A 6,672-nucleotide genomic window follows, 5' to 3' on the forward strand; every position below is an offset into this window, starting at 1 on the left:
TGGTTTTTGCTAGGTTTGCGCGAGGTTGTTCTGTGTGTATTGTGTAGAAAGTATGGGCTTGTTTGAAGGGAATTCCAGAACGGCACCTTCCATTTGTGTTGTGGGTGACAGACAAGGGAGTTCCCAGACTCAGGCTAGTAGTGGAAGACCTGGCGTCTCTCCCGGAGTGGACTCTTGAGAGTGGAGAGCTTCGCTAGAGGATAGAGATCTCTGGTTTACCAAGACAGTGCCTCCAATGCAGAGAGCATGGACATCTTGCATGGGAGTGTCCATGAGGACAAAGACACTGTCCCCCTCCCCAAGACTGACAAGATGTTCCACAGTCAGCCAGATGGAGCCAGCGCCGACACAAGGACCAGCTTCTGACCCAGACCCCTTGGGTAGAGACATCCAAGGGGAAATGGATGAGAGTGGAGAACAAGAAGAAACCCAACGTGAGTGGGAGGCCATAGTCAGGAAGGAGGCTCCCACCTCCCAAGGCACCCAGGTCATGGAGGAGACAATAACCCCCCCTGCAGCTCCTAGGGGTGGTGTGGCTCAAGGTGAGGAGCCCCTCCCTCCATAGCAGCCTAACCCAATAGGCATAGAAGTTTCCAATTCCCAGAGTGATAGTGGCCAACCCTCTGGGGGGATGCAGGAGGTCGTTGGTACCTAGGGCAGCCATTCGAGACATCCTCCACGTACTCCAAATGCCTAGGAGGTGCTAGAGAATGTAGCCAGTCCTTCTCCCCCTGCCCCACCACCCTCGCTAGACACACTCACACGCCCCATCCCAGCATCACCGCCCCCACTATGACCATCCTCACCACCCACCCCTCTCCACCCCCTCGTTAATCCCTCCCCTCACCAGTGCCCCCCACCCCCTGCCACACCCCCGACCACCCCTCCCTCAGCTAGCTCCCAAGTGCAGACCGCTCCACCTTCCTCGATGAGAGGAAAGAGCGGAAAGTACTACCCTTGTTCGTCAGTTGGCCAACCCAGTAACTTCACAAATTACAGCTCTACCACAATATCCGCTGCAAAAGTCAGCCCCAGCTTCCTCATCCAGGAGCGCACCCAGAGACAAGAGCCCCTCTTGACATCCCGGGTGCCCCCAGCTTCTTCCAAGACACCCTCTTCCGAGGGAGGTTAGGGCCCTAGGACTACCTTCAGATTTCGGACAGCTATCCCTTACCCTCGGAGGTGACTTATATGATCTTGCATCCCTGCGAAGGGGGTATGATTAGCTTAGTCGGCTCTCGGACACACTCGGCTTGGAGTTTTTGAAGATATGTCGATCCCAACCTAGCAGCCCAAGTACCTCGTGGTCTATCTTGCTAGGACCCAGTGAAAGCCAAAGTCTCTCCCGCAAGGATCCACCCTAGGAGCCCCGTTTGGTCTAGTGAGAAAGCCAACTGATTTGGGCCAATTGATGCGGGCGTCGGAAGCCTTGCAATAAATCAAGAGAGCCCCCTAGAGAGCCTCTAAGCTCGCCATGGACCCCTTGACAAAGATGGTTGTATCATCTGCAAACTCCGAGTTCAAGGAGCTCGTCCTCTTGTTTGATGGGGAGGCTCATCCTTATAAGGCTGGCTATCCTGGAGCGAAGAAAGTAGCCCAAATACCATAAATCTGTATCTAAAGGTCACCGATTGGAACCAAGGTTTAAAAGCCTCATCATCAACAACCTCATCTTGTCTTTGTAATGAATAACCCTCTTAATAGTAAATGACAAGAGCCATTTGTGGTGATAAAAATCTTGAAACTTACTAATGACAAATAGTGGCCATAGATATTGACCATGACACTGTGAAATTCTTTTGTAAGCAATCTTATTTGATTGCAGCAGATCACCCCAGTGCTAGAGTGTGTTCAGCGCAAGTTGTCATACTGGAGCTTGGCCAAGCTCTCCTTAGGAGGTAGAGCACTAGTGGTGAACTAGATGCTCCGTGCCACCGCTTGGTACATTGCCTCATGTTGGTGTTTTCATTAGGGCTGTATGGGACAGCTGAGACGCTTGGTGTGGAACCTTCTATGGGCATGCATAACACCAAAGCTAGAGTTGCTTTGCAGACAGTGATCCCATTCCTAGGGCAGGGGCATATTGGGTATCATAGATTCGGAGAAGCCCTTCTAGACAAGTTGGTGGTACAGGGTCTCACACCTAGTGCAGAGGAGGTAGTCGATCAAGCGAGCAATGTTGAGCAAGTAGGACCAAACTAGCAAGCGAGAAAAAGTGAGCAAAGCAAAAATGGTTGGGCTACAAACAAATAATATTGCTCTATGTATGTATGTAATCATTTATAAAGATTTGTAGTGTTGCTTCAACATTGAACATGATTATAAGATAATACTACAACTGTACATTAATGATGGTGTTCTATATTCTGATGAGATGAACTTGAATAGAAAGATTTAGCTACCACAATAGCTACTATTATATAGTTGAAGTGCATCATTTGATAAAAACATAAGCTCAATGTATGTAAGTAATCATTAATGAAGCTTTGTATTGTCTCTTCAACATGGAAGATGATTATAACACAATGTTGCAAGTCTACATTGGTCATAATCTTATTTATTTTCATGAGATGCATAGAAATTGTTTGGCTACCAATAACTATTATATGTTTAAAGTGCATTATTCGATAAAAAAATCTAGCATTGAACATGATTATAACATAATAGTGCAATTCTACATTGGTGATAGTATCCTATATTTTCATGAGATGAGCTAGATAGAAAAGATTTGATTGTCTATGCCAAAATGGATAGAGTTCTGACATGCTTTCTATTATGGTAATGTTGCTATAAACTCAATGCAACAAACTAGCCAAATTTTCATTTAAAGTCATGTTTCGATGTAGGCAATTTTATTAAATGTTTCCAAAGGGCATGAAAATCATCTAAATCATGCCCTGCCATTCGATTTGATATGTAACATGATCCCATTTCGATTTGTAATCCAGAAGATACAAGACATCGAAGCTCTCATGTTTTGGGCCAAAATAGGGAGTGTGTCGATGTGCTCCCTCTTTTGGCCCAAAGCATGAGATTTTTGACATCCCAGCGCTCCCTTTTTTAGCCCAGAACATGAAAATTTCAATGTCTATCTTTTGATTTACAAATCCAAATGGGATCATGTTACATATCAAATCAAATGGCAAGGCATGATTTAGATGATTTTCATGCCCTTTTGTACAATTTTTTTGCATCAAAATATAAATTTAATGAAAATTTGCCAGTTGGTTACACTAGATTTAAAGAAAGGTTTACCTAACGAGCATGTCAACATGTCTATTTTGCCTTCTATAATTGTTATTTCAATAAGAAAATATTGATTTGTTTTAAAATTTAATTCATTTTAAAGAAGGAGAGCTACCTAAACTTAGAGATTTTTTGGGATTGGTGGTATGTAAGAATGAGTCATTGGGAAGGGATGCTTTTGTAGGAATACAAAAACATGGGTTTTGATCCAAGGGTGAATAGAGATTCAAAAACCAAGCATTTACACATGCATGTAATTTTGACTATTCCATTAAAGGAATCCTAAGAAACTTGTTTAATTGTATTGAATGTTGTAGTGGTGATCTCACTTACATTGGTGGAGGGAGAGAACTTGATTATAATAGGGTTTTTCTTTACTAATGATGCCTTGGCAATGACATAGGTCCAACTCTCTCATGGGTGGTACAAAAGTATTATTAGAATGAATTCATTGTTATATGCATATTTAACCATATAGCATTGAGGAAACATATGGACTTTTGAAGAAATTAGATCTTTTTTCTACTCAAATAGGGGTTTTCTCAATCTATTATTTTTCTATTTTGCTTTTTTTTTTTGCCTGCTCGCTTTTTCTTGCTCACTTTCTTTGGCTTGCTCGCTTTTTGGTAATCCTTGGTGCAAAGCCTTGGAAGCTCCTCCTCTAGTGGGGGCTTTTGGGAAACACTCCTCGATTCGGCAGACAGTGGGAACACTCTCACAGGTGGATCTTCTTTGAGGCCCCACTCACCTAGAAGGGCTCCACCCTGATTTGTAGCCTTTTTTGGGTGTGGAGGCGACTTGTAGGAGGCCTTATTAGAACAACCCCCTCTAGTAGGGAGGAATTCGAGTGGCAGCCTCTCCTTTGGAACCCAGAGTTGCGAGATTAGGACGGGAGGATGCTAGGTTAGTGCACCCACATTGGCCGGGCTCAGTGGGGTAGTGGACTGGCAATATCCTTTGGGACCTAGAGATGGCTGCCCCAGGGAGAGACATATAGACTACAGGCGCTCTCACACTTGCGAGGGGCAGAGGCCAGGATGGCAGAGATAGAGACTATGATTTTGTGACATCTTGGTGGGAGGGACTACGCACACCGATCGGCCTACACTATTGGGCTGGGCAGTTTTCACACATAGGAGTACCTCTTAGTGTTCGTTTCATTCAGGAGACCCTCACCTTTTTTCGACGGTGTTACTATAGCATGGGCCCATGGGGTCTCCTACAGAGGATGAGTCTGGACATGAGGATGGAGCAAAAGGAGATGTTCTAGGCTTGGAGTGGCAGCGGGTCAGGGTGGTGGGCCGCCTTGGCAAGCAGTGGCATATTGACCTTGACAGAGTTCTCTCAGAGCCAGAGGGTTCAATTTGGCGCCTGTGGCTATGGGAGGGCCGCCCTCTCCCGTGAAATGCAATGGGATCCAAGGTAGTGGTTTTGGTTGGCTCGGGTTGGAGAGATGGACAGGACAGAGGAGGTCCCCTTCTTCTCCTACACCACACGTAATGGCTCATGGATTCAGATTGAGGTAGCGGCGTCATTTCCACATCACGGGAGTGCCATTGGCTTGACAAAGAGGTGCCCGATGAGGCCATCTCATGTTTTTGGCCATGACTATGGACCAGCATGCACCCACGGAAGATCTCATACTTATTCTAGTTGGCGGCTCATAGAGGCTTAGCGATTGGCTCGTGGCTGGAGCATATGCAGATAGATGGCAGATGCAGGAGATGTATAGATGGGGTTCTTGAGACGAGATCCTGCACTGTCTCTCCGGATGTATAGAGGCACAAAGGATCTGTTAAATTACACAGCGCAGCGGAACAAAAACTGAACAAAGAATAGAGAGTACATAGCAAACTGGAGAGGAACAAACTTTTCCTTCAATACTGATGTAGTACAGATGATGGCTCCATCCACCCGTGCACTTCCACAGTGGAGCTTAGATGGTGATCTAGATAGATACTAGGTGAAGAGCTACTAGTTGGAAGATCTGGTCTGATCTGAATTGATTTGAACTGATCTGATATAATGGAGTGGGAAGGTTGTCTCTTTAGGTAGTCAGATCAATGTAGTCAGTGGAGTTAACTAGTCGACCTAGTCAGTGGAGCTGACCAGTCAACCTAGTCGGTGGAACCGACTAGTCGTCCATGGAATATTTCCTATACCATCACCTCAAGGACTCTCACCCTCGAACCCCAACAGGGGGGCCGTTGGCCCCCAGGCCCCAGTAAGAATAAGGGGCTCCCACACAATCACCTTTCTACCATCAACAGTCTCATCGATAGACCTCATCTGACATGCAAGTCAAAATCCATCCAGTGTCTCGAGCTCACACATGGCTTCTCCTCATATGGGGGCCTTACAACTTGAGCACCTTGGACCACTGGTGGTTACCAGGAGGGTGGGGCATTGAGCATATCTAACACCCCCCCTCAATGTCCACCCGTAGGTGAACTACCTTCTCGGCCCAATGCTAAGTCTCTGAAGATGACCTTGAAGCTGATCCTTCCTCAGTGCCTTGGAGAAGATATCTGATCCATTTTGCTCTGTTGGACAGTAGACCAATTCCACTATCCTATCCTCGATCAAATCACGTACATAGTGATACAGAATCTCTATATGTTTTGTGCACACATGAAACACTGGATTTTTAGTAATGGCCGTGCAACTTTGATTGTCGCACCTCAGCACAGTTTCCTCATCCTCTTGCACTCCCATGTGCCATAAGATCCTCCTCAGCCACACTGCCTCACATGCAACAAAACATGCTGCCTTCTTGTACTCAGCCTCGGTAGAAGACAATGCCACTATTGATTGTTTCTTACTGATCCAAGAGAAGATACTTGAACCTAAAGAGAAATAATATCCAGAAAATTGATTTCCTGGAATCAACATCTCCAGCCCAATCTAAGTCACAATGACCAGCCAAGGAAGTGCCCGTACCATAGGTGATGCCATAATCAAGAGTGCCCTTCACATACCTGAGCACCTGCATCCCTGCATTCCAATGATTCTCCTGGGGCTTATTAGAGAACCTACTCAAAACACCAACAACAAATCTGATGTCTGGTTTGGTGTTGCACAAATAGATGAGACTGCCGACCAACTTCCTATACCTCTTCATGTCTGCTGGTGGTGAGGCATCCTCCATAGACAACCTCGCATTTACCTCCATAGGTGTAGCTATCTCCTTGCACTCGGACATACCAAATGCCTTCAAGATCTCCCTTGCTTATTTTTTCTGAGAGATGAAGATCTTGCCTGGCTCTTGCCAGACTTCAATCCCCAAACAGTAGTGCATCAAGCCTAAGTCTGCCATCTCAAACTTCATGCTCAATGCCTTTCTAGTCTGCTAGATCATGTCTTCATAGTCACATGTAATAAGGAGATGATCCACATATAGAACAATAATAGCAGTTTTTCCACCTT

The sequence above is a fragment of the Dipteris shenzhenensis genome, chromosome 15 (genome assembly GCF_047967505.1).
Source record: "Dipteris shenzhenensis isolate YYH24624 ecotype China chromosome 15, Dip_SZ_1.0, whole genome shotgun sequence".
Classification (NCBI taxonomy): Eukaryota; Viridiplantae; Streptophyta; class Polypodiopsida; order Gleicheniales; family Dipteridaceae; genus Dipteris; species Dipteris shenzhenensis.